This window comes from Myotis myotis, unplaced genomic scaffold, assembly GCF_014108235.1.
Source record: "Myotis myotis isolate mMyoMyo1 unplaced genomic scaffold, mMyoMyo1.p scaffold_m19_p_16, whole genome shotgun sequence".
NCBI classification, from domain to species: Eukaryota; Metazoa; Chordata; class Mammalia; order Chiroptera; family Vespertilionidae; genus Myotis; species Myotis myotis.
In genome coordinates, this window is record NW_023416320.1 from 34,330,699 (window position 1) to 34,356,481 (window position 25,783).

The 25,783-nt window shown below is 41.5% G+C and overlaps 1 protein-coding gene and 1 long non-coding RNA gene across 2 annotated transcripts in view; one reads left to right on the plus strand and one right to left on the minus strand.

The window, feature by feature from the left end:
• LOC118670931 overlaps positions 1-25,783 on the minus strand; it is a 95,345-nt gene that overhangs the window by 16,209 nt on the left and 53,353 nt on the right. The window lies entirely within an intron of this gene.
• Positions 1-25,783, plus strand: part of DNAJC5B (DnaJ heat shock protein family (Hsp40) member C5 beta) — a 68,541-nt gene that overhangs the window by 1,088 nt on the left and 41,670 nt on the right. The window contains exon 2 of the mRNA XM_036338507.1: positions 2,558-2,662. The gene's annotated coding sequence lies outside the window, so the exon portion shown is untranslated. The remainder of the gene's footprint in view (positions 1-2,557; positions 2,663-25,783) is intronic.

The window sequence follows — 25,783 nt, forward strand, 5'->3', positions numbered from 1 at the left end:
TTTGATTGCTACACCAGGATGCCAGTTCTCTCTCCTTTAGTATCTCATAGAACTTTGATAATAATTCTTTTATGACACATATACACTGCCTTTTGGTAGAGATTTTTTGGTATTTTATTTATACAACATTAGGCTCTAAGCTCTCTAGAGGACAATGTCTCTAGCACCTGGCATAGTGCCTTGCACATGGTAGGTTTACAATAAACATTCATGGAAGTAAATGAATTATGAAGTGAAAATTTCAACTTCACAAAGGGGGTAAGCTAGGATGTAAATATTCCTTCTTTCAACAAAAGGACTGGCTTCATGTTCTGTTAACTTATTAGTTCATTTAATATATAATTTATAAAATGTCAACTAAACTAGGAATAGTTCAGTTCCAAAATTTTAATTAAACTAGGAAGTTTCTTTGCAAAAAATAAAGTACATGTATGTAACCACTTACTTTGGATTATCTGAAGCAAATCTTGCTTTCATGTTCTTGTTAACACCAATGGTCTTTGTTCAGACCTTTCACTGTCTCCTGTTTATTTAAACTCCTCCCAGAAATCCTCACCTAGTTTTTAAGCCCAAACATACTGCCTTCTCTGATGGAGGGGAAGGTGTAAGTTATTTAGCTCATTCTAGGATGATGCAGTCTGGCGTAGAGAGAGCACAACCTCTGGAGTCAAACATTTCTCAGGTTCAATCTTATCTCCATCACTCACTAGTATAGAGCTCAAGGAGGACTGTAGTTCTCTGAACTATGTCCTTATAGGTAAAGTGGCATTAATAAGACACCTAACTCACAAGAGAGTGGTGAGGACAAATACAATGTATTCAAGTACCTAACCACACAGCTCAATAAATATGTTCCCTTATCCCTGAGACATGATTGTGTCAGCCTCTGTCATTGGTGTAAGAAGTAGAAAAATTTTCTGACAAGGTAGCTTGGTGGGAAAGTTAGAGCAGTATGAGTCTTTGGGAATGTAGATCTTCACAATGTGTCTTACGTTTGCTTTAAAGCATTTTCGAAAGACCAGGCAGTCACGTCCAAATGGAATTACACAAATGTAATACAACATATATATGTTTTTATTTTCTAAAATGTTTGTGTTACTGTTCCTATATAGAACTTTCTATTCTTCAGAGATGAGCCACATTGCAAAAGTGGTCCTATAGGGATCACCTTACAGGATCTAAACCAAGAAGTCCCTGAGACTAATTACAGTACAGCATAAAACATCTTTGTTAATGACTTGAGCATTGTATTTCTTGAATCTGTAATCACTTATTATTTTAACCTTTCCAAGCCAATAATTTTAAAGCATTCAACTCAAACTACTTTCATTGGGCTAGAAATGCTTTATTGTAGCTTGGCCGATATTTACTTTTACTAATGTCATTAGTGCAACTTAAAGATGAATCATGCTGGGGTATACAGCACTACCTTTGTTTTGAGAAAATACTATCATTTTATGAGTACATGAAGTGTGTCATGGGAACAAACATTAGCAACAAATATCCTTCTGATTCTCCAGGCATGCTTACATTTCTATTAAGCAGAAGTAGTTTGTCTTGGAAAAAGGCCTGGATTTAGATTTACTTTTCTAGGATCATGTCGAAATCTCATAACATCCTTTGGAGAAGAGTCCAGCTCCAGTCACTAAGGCTTAATTAAAATCTCTAGCCCACAGTCTGTGCATATCCCTTACCTATCCCATAGCTTTAGCTCCTGGTAACCGTTGTTATGTTAACACTCATGGTCAGTGGGTCATTGAAATCAAATTAATGCAGTCATTTGAAAAGTCAGACATCAATTGTGTTCATTCATCAACATTCTCACATATAAAAGGTACAAAATAAAGGCAAAGTGATTCTGTTTAACCTGGAGAGTCCTGAATGGATGGACATAGATAGACTGCAAGTATTTTAGTGGGAAAATAAAACTATTTGTGAAATAAAATCCCAACTAAAGAAAATAAAAAGACAGAGTAAGAACAAAATTCTTTCGTATGAAAGTTATTTCTGACTCTCTCATAGGTGAAGACTCAGGATCCCAAACTGCATTTCCTGGGGATTTGGAAATGCTTTTAGAATCTCCCAAGTTTCTTGGGCTGAGGGCAGGTGTTCTCAATGATCTCAACTAGCAGCCCCATCTTTAACATTACATCTTGGGCCTTCCCAGACCCCCAGAACCAGAAGCTTGAGGGTGGGCCAGCAATCTGTGTTTTAACAAGTACTCCAGCCACTGATGTTCTGCTCTGAAGTTTGGAAACCTCTGTCCTATAGCAATTGTTCTCAAACCTTCCAATGCAGCAAAATCCCCTGGAGGGTTTGCTTAAGCATGAAATTCAGTGGCAGTAAATCCAGGGATTTGTGTGGGAACCTACATTAATTATGTTTGAAGAAAAATGGGTGGTTCTGGTGTAGGTGGTCTGTAAACCACAATTTGAGAGATTTTTGGCTTTAAGTTTGACAAAACTTCTATTTCCCCTCCTTCTCCTCAAAATTCCCTTCCACAACTGAGCAGAAGCCTTTGAACTCTGACTTCCCTATATCTGTAACTTTCATGTAGCCTGAAGAATGCCTGCGTATGGTGGTATTCCCTCATCCCACTGCCAGAGGGACCAGACACCTCTGTGGGCTCCAGCTGTGAGGCTTTGCCCACCTCATCCAACAGGTATGGCACACGTTTCATTCCAGAAACCGATGCTGTAGGAGAAATGATGCAACCCATACATCAGCAGAATATAAAGGATTAAGTCCATGGTCAGCCAAGATAAAACACAAGAGAATCTAATTTTTTCATGAGATGCTAGCTGGAGATAAATCACTTTGGGAAAAGGGAACTTGATCCTTGAATATCTTGCCATGAGAATGCTCTGTTCTAAGCAAGGTGACTTTTAAAAAAAGTTTTGGGAATTATTTCTTTAATCCATGGGTACTAGTAAAAATATTAATGAAAGTAGGGAAATTGTCAGTTTGTTTTATGCTTCTTTTTTTAAAAAAATATTTTTATTGATTTCAGAGAGGAAAAGAGAGATAGAAACATCAATGATGAGAGAGAATCATTGATCGGCTGCCTCCTGCACGTCCCCCACTGGGGATCAAGCCTGAAACCTGGGCATGTGCCCTCAACCGGAATGGAACCTGGCCAGGACCCTTCAGTCCACAGGCCGATGCTCTTTCCACTGAGACAAACCAGCTAGGGCTGTTTTATGCTTCTTCTACTGAATTTCTGCTTGCTCTATAGGTCTTTCCACTTTGTGTGGTAGGAGGAATAGGTATGGTAATAAATATTTTTGGATACCAAATAAATAAAAAGAAAGATGCATGCTGAATACAGGCCTCACACTATGCTATTTATCTAGTTAGAATATACAAATCTATTATTATTATACAGGGTGAGGCAAAAGTAGGTTTACGGTTGTTTGCATGGAAAATAATACAATAAATAATAATACAAAAATAAATTCTATGTTTCACATACTTACTGTATTTCACATACTCACCCTGTATTTCTGTTTCAAATAAAGAAGGACTGATACTCATTCATTATATTTACAAGTGTAGTCCTTTCCATATATTTTTTTACTACTTTATTAGATTTTTAACAGCAAAAAACAATAATGCTTGTTAAAGAAGTCAAACACTACAGAGATGTATATATGAACATAAAGGTCCTATATCTCCCTCCAGTTTTATCTCCTAAATATATGTACTTCAAGTAGCCCTTAACTTAAGAACAATACATGTCTATTGCAACACATTTAGAAAAGGTAGATAGGCAAAATAAGTGAATCACACTCCTGATACTGTCTCCCATTCTGATGTGACCACTGTTAATATTTTGGAGTAGATCTTTCAAAATTTCTCCAATATGTGTATTTTTTCAAAAAATGGTACCTACTTTTTTGCAATTTATCTTTTTTTCACTAATGTCTTATGGTCATTCTTCTATATCATTAAAATGGAAACTCTTATTATTTCCTAAAGCATGATATTTAATATGTGCTAGAGTTGATGCGTGAGCTGATTTTTTTTAGTGTTACATGAACACATTTTAAACATTTTTAATAGTTACTTTTTTGAGTAATTGAAAAAATATAACTAGTACATCAAACCTGTAATTTTATAGATACTCTTTCTTATAACAAGGCTAAAGAAGATAGCACCGTGATAGTCAACTTTTTCAAGAATGTGCAGATTACAGTGATACCCTCAGGCATGCCTGTGAATGTCTCAGATAACTTCTTGGAATTGCCAAGTGGTGCTCAACCCTATGAGACCCAGTGATCCCTTTTAATGACTAAGTTTTAATTTCCCTTGTCATAGATGTCCTGTACATGATTTAGTAAAAACTAGTCTAATGGACAAAAGGAGAAACAAAAGAAAATAATTTATATAAAAGAATATGTGTTTCAATGAGTTAAATGCTTGGGCTTGACTACCATGGAGGACACAACGGGCTATTTGCCGAGAATGTGAGGCTGTAAGTTCAGGTGACTTTCATGGTGACTCAAATACTGCCAGCAGCATGACCATGGGTGATGTTGATTTTCCAAAATTAACAATGGACAATTTTTGGTAAAGTTCTGAACAAAATAAAGTATGGTTTTTTTCTGATGTTCAAAGCAGTTGAATTTCTAGAAAAACCTGCCTATATTAAAGCTCTGTAAAAATTTTGCATTTACGTGTTAAATGGATTTAGGTCTGGCTCAGTAGGTTTTTCACCTACTTGGATTTTCTGTAAGGCATTTAAAGTCACTTGGAATTACCAGTTAATTTCTGGTCACTTGGGACCATGCCTGGCATCAAAGGCTGTCTAATATCTCTGGCCCCTGTCCAGCAAAGCCATTAGTACCTCCACCCCCGCCTCCATTATTGCAAGAACCAAAAACACCCACAAGTTTCTGAATGCTTGCTAGGCAGTGCACAGTTCCTGAGAACCATTAGTGAAAATCAGGGTGAGTTAATATAGATTCTCCTATACTAACTGTCTATACAACAGCTATGCTCTTTTAAAAAAATTTAATTTTTTATATATTGATTTGAGAGAGAGGGGAAGGGGGGGGGAGAGAGAGAGAGAGAGATGCATTCATTGGTTGATTCTTGTATGTGCCCAGACCAGACTGAACCACAACCTTGGCATATGGAGCCAATGCTCCAGCCAACTGAGCTACAGGGCCAGGGCAGCTATATTCTTTTCTAAGGTACATCAAAGGGTCACTTTTGGAAGTTGACAATTATTTAGTATACTGATATGTATAAATATACATAACTGAGATTTGGAATCAGACACACATTTCTGTTCCTTATTGAGACCGTAGTATATCAGTAATGAAAAAAGGAGATTTTTAATGCAGAAAGGTAAAGTTTGTGAGAGAAATAAAGGGCATTAACTGCAAATTGATTAAATCAGTCCTGTTTTTTGCTAGGTATCAGGACCAAATCAAAGCATTAATAGCATTACTTTGTTTTCTTTATATTTATTTTTATGGTTATCTTATACTTAAGGTAATTATACTTTATTTCCACTTATCTATACATATAAAAGCCTAATATGCAAATTGTCCTTTCGGGAGTTCGACTGGGAGACCAGTAGTTCGATAGCTCGCTATGAGTGCGCTGACCACCAGGGGGCGGCACGGAATGAAGGAAGGCCCTGGCCAGCAGCCAGCAGCTGGAAGGAAGGCCCCGATTGGCACTGATCACTAGCAAGGCCTAGGGATCCTACCCATGCATGAATTTTGTGCACCAGGCCTCTAGTATAGTGATAAAAAGTACCTTTTAATACTCTTTTATTGTTGTTGTTGTTGATTTTAGAGAGGGAGGAAAGAGACACATTGATCGGTTGCCTCCCATATGCTTCCTGACCAGGGTTCCAACCAGAAACCTGGGTATGTGCCCTGATGGGAAATTAGACCCCTGACCTTGTGGTGCACCAGATGATGCTCCAAAACAACTGAGTCACACCAGCCAGGGTTCAATACTCTTATTTCAATAAAATGTGCAAATTGCCCATCCAGTGTGGCTCAGTGGTTAAGTGTCGACCTTTGAACTAGGAGGTCACAGTTCCATTCAGTGCCCAGGTTTTGAGCTCGAGCTCCAATAGGGAGTGTGCAGGAGGCAGCCAATCAATAATTCTCTCTCATCATTGATGATTCTCTCTCTGTCTCTCCCTCTCCTTTCCTCTCTGAAATAAATAAAAATATATTCAAAAAATAATTTAATAAAATGTGCAAGTTTATTTAAAGGAAAATGTTAAGTAGATATTGGTGTAGATGGCAATACTCCAAAGATGGCATATAAATGATTAATAGAAAATCTCATCTACAACATTATTTTCATTCGATAAACATAATCAATTTTACCACTCTTCTAATGTTGAGCTTTTAACTTGTTTTCTATTATAAACAACTAGAGGCCCGGTGCACGAATTCATGCACCAGTGAGGTCCCTCTGCTGGGCCTGTGGGATCGGGCCAAAACCGGCTCTCTGACATCCCCTGGACACTTAGCATATTAGGTTTTTTATTATATAGGATGCTTCAAAGAATGTCATAGCTAAATATTGCTCCTATTCCATGAAAATTCCCTTAGGAGAATTCACAGATGTGGAATTGTCAGCATAAGGGCAATGATTATATTAATACGTTTTGAAATTAGTGTTCATTAACTATTTCTCTAAGTTTTTATGATGACATTTAGGAGGTCAGTAAAGCAGTATTTATGACCCATGGGAATAATTTCTCCTTTGTTACTCAAAGGTTGCTTAATGCAATTGACTTTAGTTGTGTTCTGGGGCCAAATTACAATTCCTCCCATCCTGGGGAAGCCCTGTGGTAGGGAAAATGCTTGGTTGGAAGATCTGGTTTGTAGTTAATATGACCCTTTCCACTTAATTAGCTTTGTGATCATGTGCAAGTCACAACCTCTCTAAGCTAATTTTCTCACACATAAAATTGCACTAAAAAAATAGTTTACCTCACTGAGCTGTGGTGATTAAATGAAATGATATATGTAAATATGGCTTGTAAATGCTAAAGCATGATATAAAATGTTAGTTGTTGGCATTATAAAAGTGCAATGTGTGTTCCCCTCTTTAGAAATTCTGAAAGCTCAATTCCCCGGCTTGACAGATACAAGTCATCTCATGCAATGCAGATAATTTTTTAATACCATATAGGGATTGTGTCTAGAAAAGGTGAAGGGTATAAAAGAAGAAAGAACTAAGTTCCAGTGAGAATATTTCTTTACTGATTGTTCCTTCCCATTCCCTGCTCAACAAATACTAGAACCTGATATGTCACTCCAGTCAACATTAATCCCTGACTTTTGAGCTTTGTTCTTACTAGTATTGTCAAATCTCATTGAAAACGATGGTTATTTAGAAGTCACATTACTTGTTAAAGTGGAATTGATCTGGTGGCTTGAAATTTCTGAGTTAGGGCTAGGACCAGAGATAGGGATTCCTGGCACCTATAAATCACTGGAAAAACTAAAGATTTTCACTGAGACTGTTCTCTTCCCATAATGCAAATTATTTGAATGGTGGGTTCAGGTAAAATTCATCTCATCAGCTGCCTACCAGAAAACTGGTGTTGACAAAATCCAGAGAATTGAGCCCAGTGTGAGTGTAGTATGTTCAAGAAGGGTCCAAACACTGAAGGCATCATGGTTTTAGATTTAGCCCTGCCACTTAACCACCTAAGGCCTCAATTTCCTCATCTGTAAAATAAGGGAGAAATCTAGTCACCAGATCTCCACAGTAAGATTCTAGAATTCTCTGGGTCAGTTTCGAAGTTAGGAGGTTGACCTTCCAACCTCCTGCCACGAATGGGAGAGGAGTGCAACAGCCAGAGGCTCTCAGCTGGGCCTTTGGGAGGAGCAAGGATTATATCTGTGACATCACAATATCCAGCCCAGGCTCCACCTGACTACTGAGAAGAAGGTAACAGGGGGTTCAGCTATTGGTACATTAGAGGTGAGACTGTACCTGACAGAGTTAGAAGGAATCAGCAAGCCATGCCTCCAGTTCAGGTACGTGCAGTTTGCTAAGCTGAGAACAGAAATACCTGGTGTCTAAAGGAACAGGAGGAGAGGACCACAGTGTGAGTGTGTCTCTAGGTTTAGGAATAACAGTATCTGCACAGAGATTGTGCACCAGATACTTAGGGTAATGTAAACATTCCACATAAGCAGGCCAAAGGTAAAAGGCAGTCCCACCAGAAGCAGAGCTGGGACATGTCCTTCTAACAGCCAGATTTCTTGTCATGATGCCAGACCACAAAGACATTTCCAAGACTGTTGGCCCTTCACTATCCTCTCCCCAACCACTGGGAAAATGCAAAAGGCACTGGCATCTCAAGAGATCAGAGTAAAATTGCTTTCTAAAGTAGTCCATATTTGTTGCTTAGTGATGTTTATTCCTTTATAAGTATGATTTTCTTTTAATAACTTCTCCCCAGAATGACAAAGAATAAACTAAACAAAAAAATAAGTTAACTAAAAGAAGTGTTTTAATAGAAGACAGTACCAAAAAATACAAACAAAAGTAATAAAAGAAGGAAACAAAATTTATTAAGGGTTAGCAACTGAGATTGATTCGAAAGTCTGGTTTTGAAATTTCAAGGCTTAAAAGGCAAAAGGCCACCCCCTATAAACAGTGATAGAGAAGGGCCTTATGGTTGAGAAGTAATAAAACAGTGCAGCTGGAACCATCTCCAGCACCTCCTCCTCTAAGAAACTTACACCAGTGAAATCATCGCTGGGGATGTGGACAGTTCTGTTTTCTTTACCTTGCCTTGGGGTTTTGGCTTCTAAAGTATTTGTTTCTTCCTGGAGTCTTAGAGTCCTGAGAGGCTCCAAGTGACGGCAAATAGCTGTTCTGTTTACCAGTAGGGCGGAGCGCGGGATGGGTGCCAGGCCCTGACTCATCTCCACTGGCCTCCCTCAGGTCTTAACACACTGCGACCCCAAAGCCCAGTACCAGGCTCAGGAAGCATGCTCAGATTTGCTTGCAAGATCTGAGTTTATTGCCACACTCCTTCAGTGGAAGCAGCAGTCCAATGTTCTGACAGATAGATTAGTTATACACAGGGGACCTCAGCAGCAATGGAGGGGCACCTAATCTCTATCCATAGGACACAGTTTTAACACCCTTTGGCCTCTAGCACATCAGGAGTAAATATATCTCAGGAGTAAGGCCAATACTCTCACACTGTAAAAGTAGAATAACCAAAGCACGTAAATAAATCCAGAGGTCTGGATAAAAACAAAAAGTACTTGCACACTAACTCTAGCACAGAGTCAACTTCTAGCTAGAAAAACCTCCATGATTTTCACAATTAGATTATGATCCAACCTATTAAGTCCTTGAAAATTAAAACCTCATTGGTCCAGGTTTTAGACTTTTCTTTTATAGTCATTAAAAACTAAGTTTAGGTTGACCCTAAAATAATAAAATGCAGAATGTCCTAACTCATCTACATTTATATGTGTTGACTATAATGTTCTCTGACCATTGTGTTAGTCACCTACCACAGAAGTTTAGAGTTGGAGGAGAACTAAGAAATCATCCATTCCAACGTCCTCATTTCCAGAAGAGGAACCAGTACAGAGAGGTTAAGTGTCTCCACAGATCACTGAGCTGGCTAGAGCTGGCTTGGAGACTAAAGCTTAAGTCCCCTCACTCCCTGCCTGGTGGCCTTTCCAATTCTCCTTGCTCTGAATTCATGCTGAATGAAGTTACTGATTTGTATTTTTGTTATTTTAATATCCAAGTTAGAATTTTCTAAGGTGAGGAAATCTCACTTTGTCACCCTGATGTGGTTATTGGTAAATTCAGACACTATTCCAAAGCTCTCCTAGCCTACATAGTCTCCACAGCTGCAGTGGTTCTCAACTTTCTGGCCCTTTAAATACAGTTCCTCATGTTGTGACCCAACCATAAAATTATTTTCGTTTCTACTTCATAACTGTAATGTTGCTACTGTTATGAATCGTAATGTAAATATCTTATATGCAGGATGGTCTTAGGCGACCCCTGTGAAAGGGCCGTTTGACCCCCAAAGGGGTCGCGACCCACAGGTTGAGAACCGATGGGTTAAGGTAAAGAAAAGATACTCAAGACCCTATCCACAAGGCTGATAGAGCAATGAAAATAAATCCAGGGAAACTGACAGGCTACTATGACTTGAGGTCTGAATAGAAGTAGTCCATTAGGAGAGGGGAAGAAGAAGGGAAGCATTTATACAATTAATGAGCTATTGCTTAATAATAAGTATATAGACTTCCTTTGGCATTGCCTTTTCTGGCTTTGGTAGATCACTTCGTTTATGTGTATGTGTGTTTAGTCTGTGATATGTGGGGCAGGTGTGGGGCCATTATACCATCCATGGTAATTGACCTATTACCTAATATGTCTCCTAATAAGCCTTCCCTGATTTATCCCATAAATTAATACTTTGTTTGGAATTAACTTGGTAATTTAGGAGCTGCCTTAGATGTAACCACGGTTTGTTTTATGTAGGGAAATATATGTCTTGCATCTCCAATTAATCTGTAAGTGTGAGCCGGGCATTCCCTGGATACAGACACTCAGAGCTTTCTCTGATTGAATGTATTGCAAATATATTAATATTAGCCTAAGGTCCCCAAATCTTAAAGAAAATGAAATGAAATTAAGAATTGTTGAACACACGGATAGACCTTATTTGTATAGCAAAATATCTGAATATTTTGGAGGCACTAGATACTTTTTTTTAACCAACTAAAAAGCGCATATCCAGTAAGGATCTTCCCATATTTTGCTGGTTTTCCACACAGATTGTCTTTAAGAGATTTATGAAGTGATTACCAACAGGAAAGGATATTCCATCATGGCATAGGGTTTAAACAGGACTGCAGCAACATCTTTCAGCTTCCATATTAATTTCAAAAGTTGTGTAATATATTGAGTAATTTTGCATTTACTACAGAATAAAACTGCAAGAGAAAGCTGATTGTAAAAAATGGAGGGATAAAATGAGCTTTAGTTTCAGAGTCTTCATTGTGGGTTTTGAATTCTTAAATCTCTGCAGTAAACTGAAACACAGGTATGCAAGTGAAACTTTGAAATGTTTTCTGTCAAGTTATCTGATAAGATGCATTTTGACAAGTATCTTTTAACAGCTTTGAAAGAACAAAAACTAAAAGAAAGCTACCTCTTCAGAGATCCTGAGATATTTGATTCTTTCTCTTGCTGCCACCACCTGGGGTGTCTTGGCATCTGGCCATACCTGGATTCCTGACACATGCAGGACACTCCCCTCCGTCCCAGCCCAGCCCCCATGCCCAGTCTCCTAAGAATTGTGCAATGAGGCCTTTGTAACCCAAGGCCTGTAAAGGCTGGAAAGGAATGCGACCCAGAGCCAACACGCTACCAGGGCTGAGACGGAGCTCTCCTGCTGTTTACCCTGCGCCTGGGGAACCTCAGAGGACAGAGTGCACTAAAAGGAGCAGGAATCGAGCCCTTGGCAGGATCGTGAAGCAAATACTCTAGTGCCCTTTCCCTTTGTCTTTGCCAACCTCCAGAGGCATGCTTCACGCTGCTCCTGAGCGTAGACTCGGATTTACTTTTGAGTCACTTCCTTTCCCATTCCCAATTGCACCCTCCTTTGAAAGCTGAGTCGTAGATCCCATTCTTCCAATGCCCCTACTAGACAGAGTGAAGGGTGATCCTAATTTGGGGGTGGGGGTGGTGTTTCATATTAAATAGTGATGCTGATGGTAGAGTGCCAGAAACTGGTGGCAGGACAGCTGGAGAGATCTCTGTGATATTCATAGGCCTATTGGTATTTGTCAACTGATAACATAAAGCCAGCTTCCACCTCTTCACCCTACCTCCCCCACAGACATCATGACAAATGCACAATCGGGCCACCGGCAACACCTGGGGTTGTCCCACCTCTTCTGCCCAGGAATTATGCCCAAACATCACGAAGGCCACACAAGTGGACCTCCAACTAAAAGGAAGCACTAAAAGGAAATGGAAGACAACTCTCAGTCTTGCCATTTGAGCACTGTTCAAGACAACTGAGTATCATTAATGGTACATGACAAGTTTTTTATTTTATTTTACCAATATTGCTTATCAACAAAAGGTGGTCCCAGGAAAACAGACTTTTTAACCAGTTGAGAAGACAACTCACTTGGTAATCAGAATGCCAGTATTCTCCTCCTTTCAAGCATATTTAAAATGCAAAGTCATTATTATTAGAAGAGGTAGAAAGCACTTTTTATGTGAGAATATGTTCCTTTATGTGTTAGGAACTGATACCATCTCACTCCTCTAACCAACACATTACCTCTTGTTATTCTCTGTTCTTTCAAAGAAGTTACTTTCCTGTCTCCTCTCCCAAATGAATTCAGTGTCAGTTTCAATCTCATTTATATTCTTTGAAAACATAATACGGACTACGCACTCTGACAATAACAAAATGAAATGTGTGGCATCAATTGGGCTCTTTAAGAAGTTAGATAAGCACAGAAGAAATACACCTGTGAAGATTTCAAAAGCAAAGAAAGAACTGCACAACTACTGAAAAATGTTTGCACTGTGGATTTCAAAGTATCCCAGGGCTCAGGGCCGAGCAGAGGCGAAACTGTCTCAAGTGCTCGGGGTGCTCATCGTGGCAGAGTTGGGACTTGAGAGGACTCTTGAAAGAAGAGAAACTGAATAGTGACTGACACCAGCTTGGGGAGAAAAAACAAGTTCTAGTGCAATAGGTCTTCTCCCACTCACAGACCTTATGTCCACCATCCCTGTGCTTTTACAACCCCGTCTTTGCATGCAAGGCAAACAATTCACATGGCTTCTTTGGGATGTGGAAAATAGGAATCATGGAAACATGAGGAAGGACGAGGCCAACTCTAACAGGTGGTTTCTGATTTTAATTATGGAAATGGACTTCCTGACCTGATACCCGAAAGTCAACATGTTCCACACCTAATTTATTATCTTCCTCCAACCTGCTCTTTCTTTTGACTCTACTCTCAGCCAATGACCCCAGCATATTCACAGTTATTCTAGCTAGAATCACGAGTCCTCTCTGATCCCAGGGTCTCTCCTCTGCATTTGCTCATCAAGCCCAGGGCTTTATATATCCACATTTCTTTTGAATCCATTGCTCCCTGCCAGTTCTTCCTGCTGCTACCGCCCCGGGCCAGGCTCTCATCAGCTCCCCAATTTCATTCCTCTGCACTGTGTTGGTCACATCCTCCTAAAATAAGTACTAGACATTGTCACTCGCCAGTTCAAAAACAGTTTTCCCATTGTTTGAAAAACGAGGACTGAACTCCTTATATTGGCTTTTGAGTTCTTTCACCTTCTCTAGCTTTGCTTGGCCACTCCTCGCCTATGCCTCTCATTCTTCCAGTCCTCTCTTGCTTACGGACCAGTTAGGTCCCTCCACTTTCCACTCTCTCACTTGCCCAGCACTTTCTTGCCTCTATGGTCTTACTCATGCAATTCTGTTCTGAGAGTTGAATTCCTGCATGATTCCTCTTCAAAGGGGAGATAGCTTTCCTCATCCACTATTTATGGTTTTTCTCATGACATTCTTATTATTTATGAATATATATATATATATATATATATATATATAGTGTGTGTGTGTGTGTGTGTGTGTGTGTGTGTGTGTGTATACAGTTTATTTTAGAGAGGAAGGGAGAGGGAGAGAGATAGAAACATCAATGATGAGAGAGAATCATTGATCAGCTGCCTCCTGCATGCGCCCTTTCAGGGAATCGAACCGTGACCTCCTGGTTCATAGGTTGACACTCAACCACTGAGCCACACCAGAGTGGCTGAAGGAGTGAGCCAGGTGGGTTTGGAAGACCAGAGAGAAGGAAGTAGAAGAATAGCAGGTGCAAAGACTTGGTGGAAAGATGGTGTGTTGAAGGAACCAACAAAAGCAAAGCTAGGATAGTGTATAGAGTGGAAAGAATTGGGAAGAGATGGCATAGAGAAAGAGGCAGAGCCTAGGCTGGCCCTGATAAAGAGCTGGGATTTTAGCTTTAGCTCCAGATCAACGGGCAGCTTTAAAGGGTTATAGTCAGGGGAGTAACAGGATACTATTTGATTTTAAGAGAATATAGTGTATGGAGAACAGATGGAAGTGGAAAAGATGGGAGAAAGGACCATCAGGAGTCTGGCAGGGTAAACCAAAGAAATGATAAACTTGGTCTAAGTAGTTGCGGGGGGGTTGGGGGGGGCGGCAGGGGGGAAAGAAAGGAAGGCAGTAGACTTCAGAGAGCTTTAGAAAGGAGAATTGAATTGGCCTGGTTGATGGACCAGGCATGGGCCAAACAGAGAATAAATGAAGAAAGATAGACATATTTCTGGCTGGGCCCATAAATGATACTGTATAGATGCCATATCACTTCCTGCTAATGGCAGCTTTGGAAACCAGACTTGGACCGATAGGAAACAGGAGACAACAAGGACTTCTTGGCTTAGGTAAATCTAATTTTTAAAAGTGCAAACTGGGAGTGGTGTGGAGAATGGTTGCAAGGGGAAGACTGGTCGCAGATGGACACCAAAGTGATGGGATGAGGTGGGTGTTAAATGCTGACAGGGTACAGCTGCTCCAAGCAGGGGGCTCCTCCCAGCACTGGTGATCCTGGCCCAAGCATAGTTTAATGAAAGAGAAGGATTTTAATTGAAGAGTTGTATGTGCATGTACTAAAAAAAATTTAAGTAGTATAAAATGTTATGCTCTGAGAAACAGTGCATCCCAGTCCTGGGCTTTTTCTCCCCTGGAACTTTGCATTTTACATACTCTCCAGAAACGTTCTACATGCACACAAATGTGAGAACATGTATTATGTACACGCTCTCTGTGTGTGTGTGTATCCACTTTGTTTTTTATGAGGTTACTATACACACTCTTATGCTTTGTTATTTTTTAACTGTGAAACTGTATTAAGCCATTTTATATCAGCTCATGTACATCTATTTCATTACCTTTGGTGTCTACCATGGATATACACTGACAGTTGTCTCACAAGCCTCCTATTGATGAATATTTAAGTCAAACATGGTTTTAAAGTGCTCTTGCCTGCCCTCATTCCTGCCCACTCTCCTCAGCTCTTGATGTGCTTACTGCTCTAAACTACTCATGGTCTCACTCAGGGTGACTTTCTCCTTCCACCTTTTCACACAAATCTCTTTTCAGATCAGCAGTAAAAGGACTCCCCCTGCAGCCACAAGAATTTAGCACATCCCACCACTTTTCTTCTACCTGGGAATCATCTGTGATGGTGGCAGGTATTTGGCTTATCAGATTCATATTTCACCAATCTTTTCTCTAAATTTGTAAAATGTGCTTTGAAAGTCCTGTACTTTTCCAGCCACACCAAGGGTGTTCTAAATTCTAAAATGTCACAGCCCACTGCCAATCAGCGACTAGTTCTTTGCAAGTAAGAACTAAGCTCAGATTTTTCCTACTTCTCAGAGATGGAACGTTCAAAAAGGCCGATCAAGAGCTCCTCAGACACTTTACTCTTAGAGGACATGTCAGTTGATATGAGGCCTGAATTGCATTCATTTGTTAAAGTCACCAGGGTGCTTAGATATTCAGCAGACTTTGGTGAACAGACATCTGTTCCTGTAAGTATTGTTCCTGATAGTCTTCCTATTGTCTTTTTCTAAGAATTGTGACATTTTATCCTCTATTGCCTTTCATAGTTTGGGCCCCCTTCTTTCTCCCCAACTCAGATTTTAGCTGAAAGCCTTGATTAGGAGATCAATCTGCCTGCCTGCCAAGTCACTGATGGCTCTCAAAGGCCTCGCAGCATTCCTTGCAAGGTGTCTATTGTCTGGTAGCCAAGGTCATCACGAGAAAACCAAATTGTGATCTTTGACACCCTCCCAAGCTAGCTTCCTTTATTTTCCTTTCTCAAAGTCTGTACAAGAAGAGATAAAATATTCCCTAGGGCCCTATGTACTTTTCTCACCTGGAACAAAGTTGATGAACATACAGTTTCTTTTTATTGCATATTTCCTTTCCATATAAATCAATGTAAGGCTCTTCATGTCATCAGGAAGTAGTACATCTCCAGACTGACCAACCACAGTAGATGTGCTCTGTACTTCCCTGTCACCTCTGCTCTCTTTCCCCATGCCTTGGGGAGATATAGGTTTATGTTATACTCTATATGATGTTCGCACAACGAGAAAAATCACATAATGATGCATTTCTCTGAACGTATCCCCATTGGTAAGTGGTGTGTAACTACTTACAGGAGAGTTGGTTTTTTTGTTTTATTCAGGCTGTCAACTGATTAGGTGGAGAGCAATCTGCTTTATTCATTCCCCTGATTCAAATGTTTATCTCATCCCAAAATACCCTTACCTACACACCCAGAATAATGTTTGACCAAATATCTAAGTACTCCATGCCTAGTCAAGTGGACACATAACATGAACCCATACCAATATCACCAATAGGCCTAGTAATTATCTCTAATTGCCACAAAGACCCATGTGGAAAGTACTTTTATTCCCATTTTCTCTAGATATTTATTTAACAAGTGTTTGTATATTTAAGAGATGAGGAAACCGAGGTTCAGAGAGTTGAAATAACTTGCAGCAGAGCTAGTTAATGGCAGAACCAGGATTCTAATCTAGGTTTCAATTACTTCATTTGGCATTCTTCACCGGTGTAATCACTGCCTCTCTGCACTGGTGCTGTTATCCCCACAGATCCTGAGGCTCCATGCTTGAGGTGGGACAGGTCTGGAGGCATTATCTGTTGGTCAAAGCTCAAGGGCAGAGTGGGGAAGGGGGCTCATTTTTATCATCACTTGTATGAACATATTGGACATGAGTGCAACTTAGAGCTACTAGGAAGGTTCTGCTTTCTGTTGCCTTTGAGGCAATCCATAGAATATTAATAGTTCCTACCCGTTATTGAAAGCTATGTGCTTATGCTTGGCATAGATGGTATCACTTACTGTTCAGAATGGCCCTGTGTTCTTCCCACCACCCCACTCTGCTGTGGGAGGGACAGGATAACAGAGCCACCATGGGCTGCCAAGGGTAGGTACTGTGAGACATCCCTCTTAAAATACTGTCCTCAGAGCCACCAGGAACACCCCATATTCCCTTAAATGGCCCCATGGGCCAGTCTAATCCTGTTCCATCCTTCCCCCAAATCTTCCCATAAAACCAGTTGAAAGTGTGCATGAATCAATAATTCTGCAGGTATGTACTGTCTGCTGATTCACCCAAGGAACAGGCCTGGGCTTTCCCTTCACTTGGTTTGCTCCTCATGCCTGACATGTCACTGCTCCTCACTATCCATTCCCACTAGCACTTTCTGGAAATGCTGTCCAGTTGAAAACTCACTGTAAGTCCCGAGATCAATCTTATTTAAAGGAGACTACTCTTACCCTCTTCCTACAGCACTCTCTGCGTTGCTCCCTGCGAGTCTGCTTGTGACAATCTAAGCAGTCTTTCCACTATTGCTGAGTTAGCTTTGGCCATAGCAAACCTTTTGTCTTAAAGAGGAGGAATCTGAGACTCAGGAGGGCGTGTCTTATTTAAATTCACAGTTAAAAGCCAAGTCATCCATTTCCCAGGCCCTCCGGCGTACCCCATAGATATCAATTCTGATGGGGTGGGGGTTGGGCAGCCTCAGGTTCGACCCTGAGTGGAGGAAGGCTCAAGGACAGCATGTCTCTAAGGCAGCGCTTGAGGGGCAGACTGCACCAAATGACAAGGGAGGTCAGCACCTCTTTCACATCTGCAGCACATACAGTGATGTACAATGATGAAGGTGCAGCACAAAGTAAAGTATTGGTAGAGAAATTGGGATAGGAAGTCATTTTCTATGAACAGAAGTAGATTCCCTTTGGTCTGCATGCTTCACCAGAAGGCTGGGGAAAGAGCTGCGATTCCTATCTGTCTGGAACTACAGTATAGCGAGTGACTCACTATGGCCCCCATTCCCAACGGAAGTGGCTTTGGCGTGTACCATGTGTTTCTAGAAAATCAGCTCATCTTTAAGTTCCCTTGGAAAAAACATCCACTTTATTGCTTGGCCTGAGATTCCTGTTATTGGGAGATCTATGTTCCTACCCAGGCTCCACCACCCAGTGGATTCTCTATGGCACTTTTGTAAGCAAACAGGCACGCATTTGGGCTCTGTAAGATGACGTTTCTAGGTCAGACCCCAATTCTGGCTCCCTCTATCTCCTCTGGTGTTGTTTCCAGAGCCTGTGAACCAGGTGACAGGAACTAAGGGTGAATGGGCCTTATTTCAGCCAAGGCTCTGAGAACACTCTATTGGATAAACATTTACACAAGGAAACAATCACTGGTGGCAACTTTCAAAAGAAAGGAAGATAAAACTTCTTACTGCTTTCAAGATCATTCTACTTCTTAATTTTCTAAACATAAAGGGTAAGTGGCCTTCAGGTGCTTTGAGGGCATTAAGACCATTGTTGAGAAGGCAGCACACTCTAGAGGTGGATAAAGAATTTGGAAGATACCCAGAGACATCGGTGCTAGTTCTGGCTGCCAAGGACTTGCTGGTGCCTTTGGACAAAGCATCCACTTTATTGCTTCACCTGAGATTCCTGGAATTCGGAGATGTCTCTTCCTACCCTGGCTCTGTTAGTAACTGTCTGATATTGACATGAAACTCCTCTGAGCTCCAGTTTCTTGGTTTGTAAAATGGGAATAACAACACTTTCTCTGTCTACCTGTCCCAGTTGTTGTATAGGCCAAACAAACCTATGTGAAAACACACTGTTAACATTAGAGTGCTCTGTATTTTCTCCTGTGATGTAGGACATACTAGTAATGTCTTTTGCTGAAAGTGAGGCACAAGATTGGAGGAGGATGGTGGAGAATGGTAAAAGGACTAAGGCCCTCCTGAGACACACAGAAAGACGCAAGGCTGAGTTGCAGCTGGGATTGGAGATCATGGGTCTGTGGTGGCAACATTCACCGCACCAGTGGATGTACAAATGAACATAGGCTGGGGTGGTAAAAGGAATTAGGGGTATTGACAAGGGAATGGTTACAATGGTGACCCTGGAGTCAACAGGGAAAGGGTTGAAGAAAGGGACGCAGTTGATAAATTTGGGGAGCTGACAAGTATTAGTGAGATGTAAATGCCACGTGTGCTATGGAGTTAGCTGACGAAGTAGGCAACGGTGGGCAGAAAGTATAAGGCTGGGGTTGAAGGTTTGAGAGCTGGAGGACATCTGGATATCTGAGTAGGACAAGGAGCTGTGAGGGAGGGGGTGCTGGCTGGGAGGAGCACCCGGGAGTTGAAGGGCCCCAGGTCAGTGACAGGAGTTGGCGTTGAGAGAATGAGAGCCGAGTGCTAAGGCCCTGAGAGAATATGGGTGAGTTATCAGACCTGGGGATATCTAGAGGGAGGACAAGGAACCTGTGGATGGAGGGATATCAAAGGTGGGGGGTTGGCTGAGTGTCTGGAAAGGCTAAGAGGAGCATAATGCTGATGCTGCTTCTGGGTAAGAGTGGCCCAGAAAACAGAATGGCCTAGAGCAGTGGTCGGCAAACTCATTAGTCAACAGAGCCAAATATCAACAGTACAACGATTGAAATTTCTTTTGAGAGCCAAATTTTTTAAACTTAAACTATATAGGTAGGTACATTGTTATTAACTTAATTAGGGTACTCCTAAGGCTTAGGAAGAGCCACACTCAAGGGGCCAAAGAGCCGCATGTGGCTCTCGAGCCGCAGTTTGTCAACCACGAGCCTAGAGGTATGCTCAGATTTAAAATTTGATAAGAATTACATAAAAAACAAGTCATTTTACATATAGATACTCAGAAGTTGTAGGGGCATCTTGGCCTCAATATGCAAATATATAAACATTTTAAGAGGTAACTCCTTTTAATCATTGATATTTTTAATATAACAGGCCCAATGGCATGCCAGTTGGCACCAGTGGATTGAGGGCCACACATTGTTAAATTTTCTGGAATTTTGCAAGCTAGATGTCATGTTAGTAGCTTGAAATAAGCCTGGGAAGAAATAGTTACAGCATGAAAATCTGCAAACTAGGTCCTTTCCTCCCCTGGAAATCTGGTGGTAAACATTTCCCAGCACACCACTGAATAGGCCTAAATATAACCTCCAAATCTGCCCGACTTTGCAGTCCTGTTGTGGGTTTAATTGTGTCACTAACAGTGGTCATCCTAACCCTTGGTACCTATGAATGTGACCTTATTTGGAAAAGGACTTTTGCAGATGTTACTCAGGTGTAAATTTAGATGAGGTTGCACTGGAGTAGGGTGGGCCCTTAAGCCAATAGACTGGTGTCTTTGTAAGAAGAGGAGACAGAGGAAGGACACCACGTGAAGACACAGACACGGGGAATGCCATAGTGATGGAGGCAGAGACGGAGGTACATACGCAAAGGATTGCAGCAACCCCAGGAGCTAAGAGGAAGTCATGAATCAGACTCTCCCTCGAGCTGCCAGAGGAACCAACCCTGCTGACGCCTTGATTTCAGACTTCAACCCCCAGAACTGAGAGAGAGTCCACTTCAGCTGTTTTACGTCGCCCAGTTTGTGCTACCTTGTTACAGCAGTGCTAGGAAACTGATACCCTGTCATGCCAGCGTCAAGTTTGGGCATGAGGCAAGTGGAAGTTCCCCAGTGTGAACTGCAAGGGGGAGCTCCCTGTTCCCTGTGCTCTGGTCCCCAGAAATCTTCCCTCCTAACTCCTCTAGCTCGGATGTTCTATACCATCGTCTGGCCCTTCTTGTAGGCTGCCTTGTAGTGTGGGTTATGCTTTTACGTGAAGATATGTTGCCTCTTCTTCTAGGTGGTGACCAGAGATTATAAACTCAGCTGTCTCATGGGTCCAGGTTGCTGAGTGGGATGCCAGGGGAACCATTTCAGACTGGCATGTGTGTCTGCCTTTAAATAAAATACTTTCTCTACCCTGCTGGCCAAGGAAAACCCGACTAAGACCTGTTGTTTTGGGACCTCTGCATGTCCTCAGAGTGCGGGGGTGGGGTGGGGGGGGGGGTGGGGGGGGCATCTTTTGGCCTTTGCCTCCCTCCAACAGCAGCTAACGAACATTCATTACTATTTGTGAATTTGCTTGCTGCTTAGGTCTCTCCGGTCTTGTCTGGCCCAGTCAATGAGTGCATGGGTCTGAGACCTTAGAAGCTCAACAATTGCCCAAAGTTTCTTTTCAGATAAAAACTTCAAAAGAGAGTTTTGTAAGGTTATATTTTATATCCCCCACTGACTCAACACTATTGCAAAACTTCAGCTTCAGAAGAATGCACCAAGAGGGCGGAGCCCCTTCTAGGCAAAGCTTGCCCTACCCTAATGTTTCTGTGAGTGTTTTTCTTGGCAGTTCTTGGAATCTCAGGTGGCTGAGAGAGGGAGGTGTCAGGGACACTGGAGGGTGACTTGGGGCGAGGAGTATTTCCAAGTTGAAACTCCCATTTACTGTTCATTTCTTTTTGAACACCAGAGGGCGATGCAGACCTACTGAATAGCTGACTACCTTGCTTTAAACTTGAGATCCTGGGAACCAGTCTTTTCTTTTTCTTTTTTTAAATGTGAGAACCAATGCTGAATTGAATATTTGTTCATTGGACTATGTGTTTTGCTCAGGCATCTAAGAAAGTTACAGAGAAGGCTATTGAGACCACTTGGATGTCCAAGCTCTGGGGCCTGGGGCTGGGATACCCACAGAAAGGTGCTGGGCAAGGTTGCAGCTTCCTCTGTGGGGAAGCACTTGTCACTCATCCTCTCACCCCATCTTGAGACTGTCTAGTGCTGGTCGGCTCTGTGGGAAGGTTTGGACTGTGTCCAAGGTAAGAGCTACCTTGTGTTAGGACCCAGCTTGTTACTTCCAGGGCCATTTTACTTGTAAATTGGTTCCACAAGATTGTTCTACTTAGTGTCTGGAAGTGAGGCCTGGCCCTGAGTGAATGAAGAAGGTCAAGAGATTGCAGAGGCCCTAATGGTTAATATGGGCAGTGCTGGGGCTCTGGTGATGGTGGCCAGCTGACCAGGCTGTGTGTCTGTGGTCATGGACCAGCTCCTTCCAACACCCTCTGACAGTGAGGAGAGATCCGCAGAATGTTCATGGTTTCTGGAGAATTATGGAAAACTGTACATTCATCAAAGAATCTGGAAGGAGCAGAAGTAGAGCAGTTGGGAACATTTATGGGAATCTTGATAGTGGTGAGGGCCCTGGGAAGGGGAGATGGGCTTGGCTTTGGAGCTCTGAGGCCTGTGGGCAGGTGCCCCCTGGGCAGCAGGGACAAGACACCACTAGCATCAGAGCCCATCTAATTCTGTATGTCCAGAACTCTTGGATGTGTGTGTGCAGTTGTAGAAGAATCTGCACCCTACTTTGTGACTTATTTGGAAAGAGGCCTGTCCACCTTCTTCCCCTGGGAGAGGCGGCTCTGTTTTAGCTATTCGGCTCTGGGGACCAGCCAGTGGCATTCAGCAGAGAGCTAGACTGTTCTTTCCAATAGCGTGTTGTCAGCAACAAAGCACCCACTTACTACACAAGATAGAAAAAGGCCTTGAAGAACAAAAGCCCTGCTAATGAGTTGACTACTATTTAGTGGCCCCAGTGGTTCATATGAACATGAAAACTGATAAAATGAGGGAGAATGTATATCTATAATAAAGGCACAAGGTCACTGTCATCTGACAACTAGGTTGAAATGTACCACTGAGAAGATCTACTGTGGACACTAGAAATTGGTGCAGGGCCATGGTCTGCATGGTGTGGTGGGCCCAGAAGGCAGACAGGACTTCCCTGCTTCCTAGGTCTTTGACCATTGTTGGGGCTGTTTAGCCATGTACATGAATAAGATAGGATCCTGTTTGTCATATACAATTCTATTGCTCAATTCAGCCTTTTTATTTAACAAGGATATAAAAGAACAGGATTTGCAGGCAGAACACTTAGATTGGACTCCTGTTCCAGCTTTTATTTCTTTTTTTTTTTTTTTTTTTTTTTTTTTTTTAATATATTTTATTGATTTTTTACAGAGAGGAAGGGAGAGAGATAGAGAGTCAGAAACATCGATCAGCCACCTCCTGCACATCCCCCACCGGGGATGTGCCCGCAACCCAGGTACATGCCCTTGACCGGAATCGAACCCGGGACCCTTCAGTCCGCAGGCCGACGCTCTATCCACTGAGCCAAACCGGTTTCGGCCCAGCTTTTATTTCTTGTTATCCATGTTCATACTTAGGGAAGTCACATGACAACACTTAGCCAGTTATCTCTTTCTTAAAATGGGCATTGAGTACCAAACAATGTATACATGTGAAAATACTTGGGAAATTACCAAGTGTGATATAAGGACAATTATTAATTTCTAGAGGGCATCCTTAGCATTTCCTTCTCTCAAATATTTATCTGTTACTTGAAGATTCATTTGAAAGGGTGCTTAGAGTTAAGATAAAGATATATTTTTAGTCCAGTCTTACTACTACTAAAAAGCCAAATAAAAAGGAATGAGAACTAGTTTGGTTTCTGTGCACTCTACAATTTGTAGGTTACATTCATGGTTAGCCACATTCAAATGACAATTTGTAGAACAATCACTGTTTATATTGGAAACACTATTGAAAGAACTTTGTCTTGAGCAAAAGTTTTTGTCTTCTATCTTTTTTAGCTGCTTAACGTAAGACATATCTTGGGCTAATGTGAAAAGGGAACAACTATTGGCAAAGTCAAGGATCAAGGTTTTGTTTATAGACATTTTGTCAGATAAACACATCTGTTGGACCCGAAGCCTCCTTGGTTTATTACAGCAATTGCTTACTGTGAGTAAGCAACGAGGTGCTTAAATTTCACATCTGTGAAATACATATTACGTTTCCTAGCAGGAGAGGAGACTCAGTCAATATTTTTTCAGTAAACATAGGTCTCATTCAGAGTTCTGTTTAATCAAATAGATATTGTCCTTGACACTGAACTACACGCTGGGCCTCATTAATGAACGTGACTATTGGTAGTTCCTTGTTTAAAGCCGTCACTCCGTTTTATTTTTCTTGAGCTTTAACACACACACACCATCTGGCGCAGATTGATAAGCAAGGGAGTACAGCAGGCAGCAGTTCCCTGGAATGAGACTGTCAACTCCTGAAGCAAAGCTCTCTGATGCAGTCTAACCTCACTGCCACGGTCAAGATTCATTCCCAGCTGCTCTGCTCCTGCTCCTTCCAGGCCCTTCGGTGAGCTGGACACAGCTTTCCTGATTGCTTTAGAAACCATGAACATTCTGCCAGACTGTCCTCACTAACAGAAGGTGTAGATTCCTCCTCTGCAAAATCAGGAAGTGGACGTACCAACCTTATACTTTCTAGGTTTTCAATGAAATAATCTAGTTACATGTTAGTTACTATAATCACCATCATCACCATCTCTGAATCCCTCACAACCCCCAGCATAGTGCCCTGCACTATGATAACAAGGGAGCAATTACTATTCACTGGATCCCATTCACTGATGAATTCTAGATTTGGAATGAAATTAATCAGATTGCACTTTCAATTTCTTTTCTTTTCAAAAAAATATATCTTTATTGATTTCAGAGAGAAAGAGAGAGGAAGAGATAGAAACATCAATGATGAGAGAGAATCATTGATCTGCTACCTTCTGCACTCCCTCACTCCTACCCCACCCCCCTCACCCCCACACACACTGGGGAGTAAGCCCACAACCCGGGCATGTGCCCTGACTGGGAATCGAACCGTGACCTCCTGGCTCATAGGTCAAAGATCAACCACTTATGTTAAAAGTGCAATTTCTTAAAGCACTTTTAGCATACCATGTTCTGATTTGGTGTGTGTGTTGGAGTGGGGTGGGGGGGCAGTGCGGGGAAGCAGCACAGAGAGAGTAACTACTTACCAATTGTTCAAACCCCAACCCTAGAGAACAATCGTTAGATCTGTGCTTCCAAAAGTTCCAAGTATCATTCTTGGTACACTGTACTAGACATTTGACAAAAGGTCTGAGAGATAAAAGAGTTCCTATTTTATTGTTTTGCAGAAAAGACACAGGCTGACAGTGACTTGCCTAGAGTCTAAGAAAAAGGCATGTTGTTTTTGGATATTCCTTCTTGAGTTGAACTATGTGAAGCCAAATTTTATTTTGTGTTTAATCACATGGGAGCCATTATCTTCAGTAAATGTTTTCTTAGGACGTCCAGGCAATGGAAAATTCCTCCAGAGGCTGCACAGTCGGCAGGTGTTTTCCATGTTACTTAACTGAAGAGCTCTCTGCTCGTCAGATGGAGTGAATAAGGGAAGTGGTGATCAGTGTCTCTCAACCCGGCAGCTCTTTAGAACCGCTCAGAGCCTAAAAGTGTCTGAGCCTGGCCCCAGTCTGCAAGATTTTGCTTTGGGATATTCTGGCCAGGCATCAAAATTCTTAAAATCTTTTTTAAGTGACCCTAAGAAGAGTTTCCATCTAGTTCTTCCCGCTCAGCATTCTGTGATTCTATGCTTTCTCCATATTTATACATCAGGCACATTAAAATTCCATCCTCTTTGTAACCTTCTTCAATAGGGACATTTTTTTAACTTCAGAAAATTATGAAGCCTAATAGAAATTAACAAATTTGCTCTTCTGAAATATAAACACTTGATTTTACAGAAGAATTGCCAGGATTGTTCTGTAGTTATGTCTGAGATGCCATCGGAATGGTAACCAAAAGCCTCTTAATTGTACAAAATCGAAGTTATCACCTGTCTTTCCTCTTTCTAAATTCATTTAACAG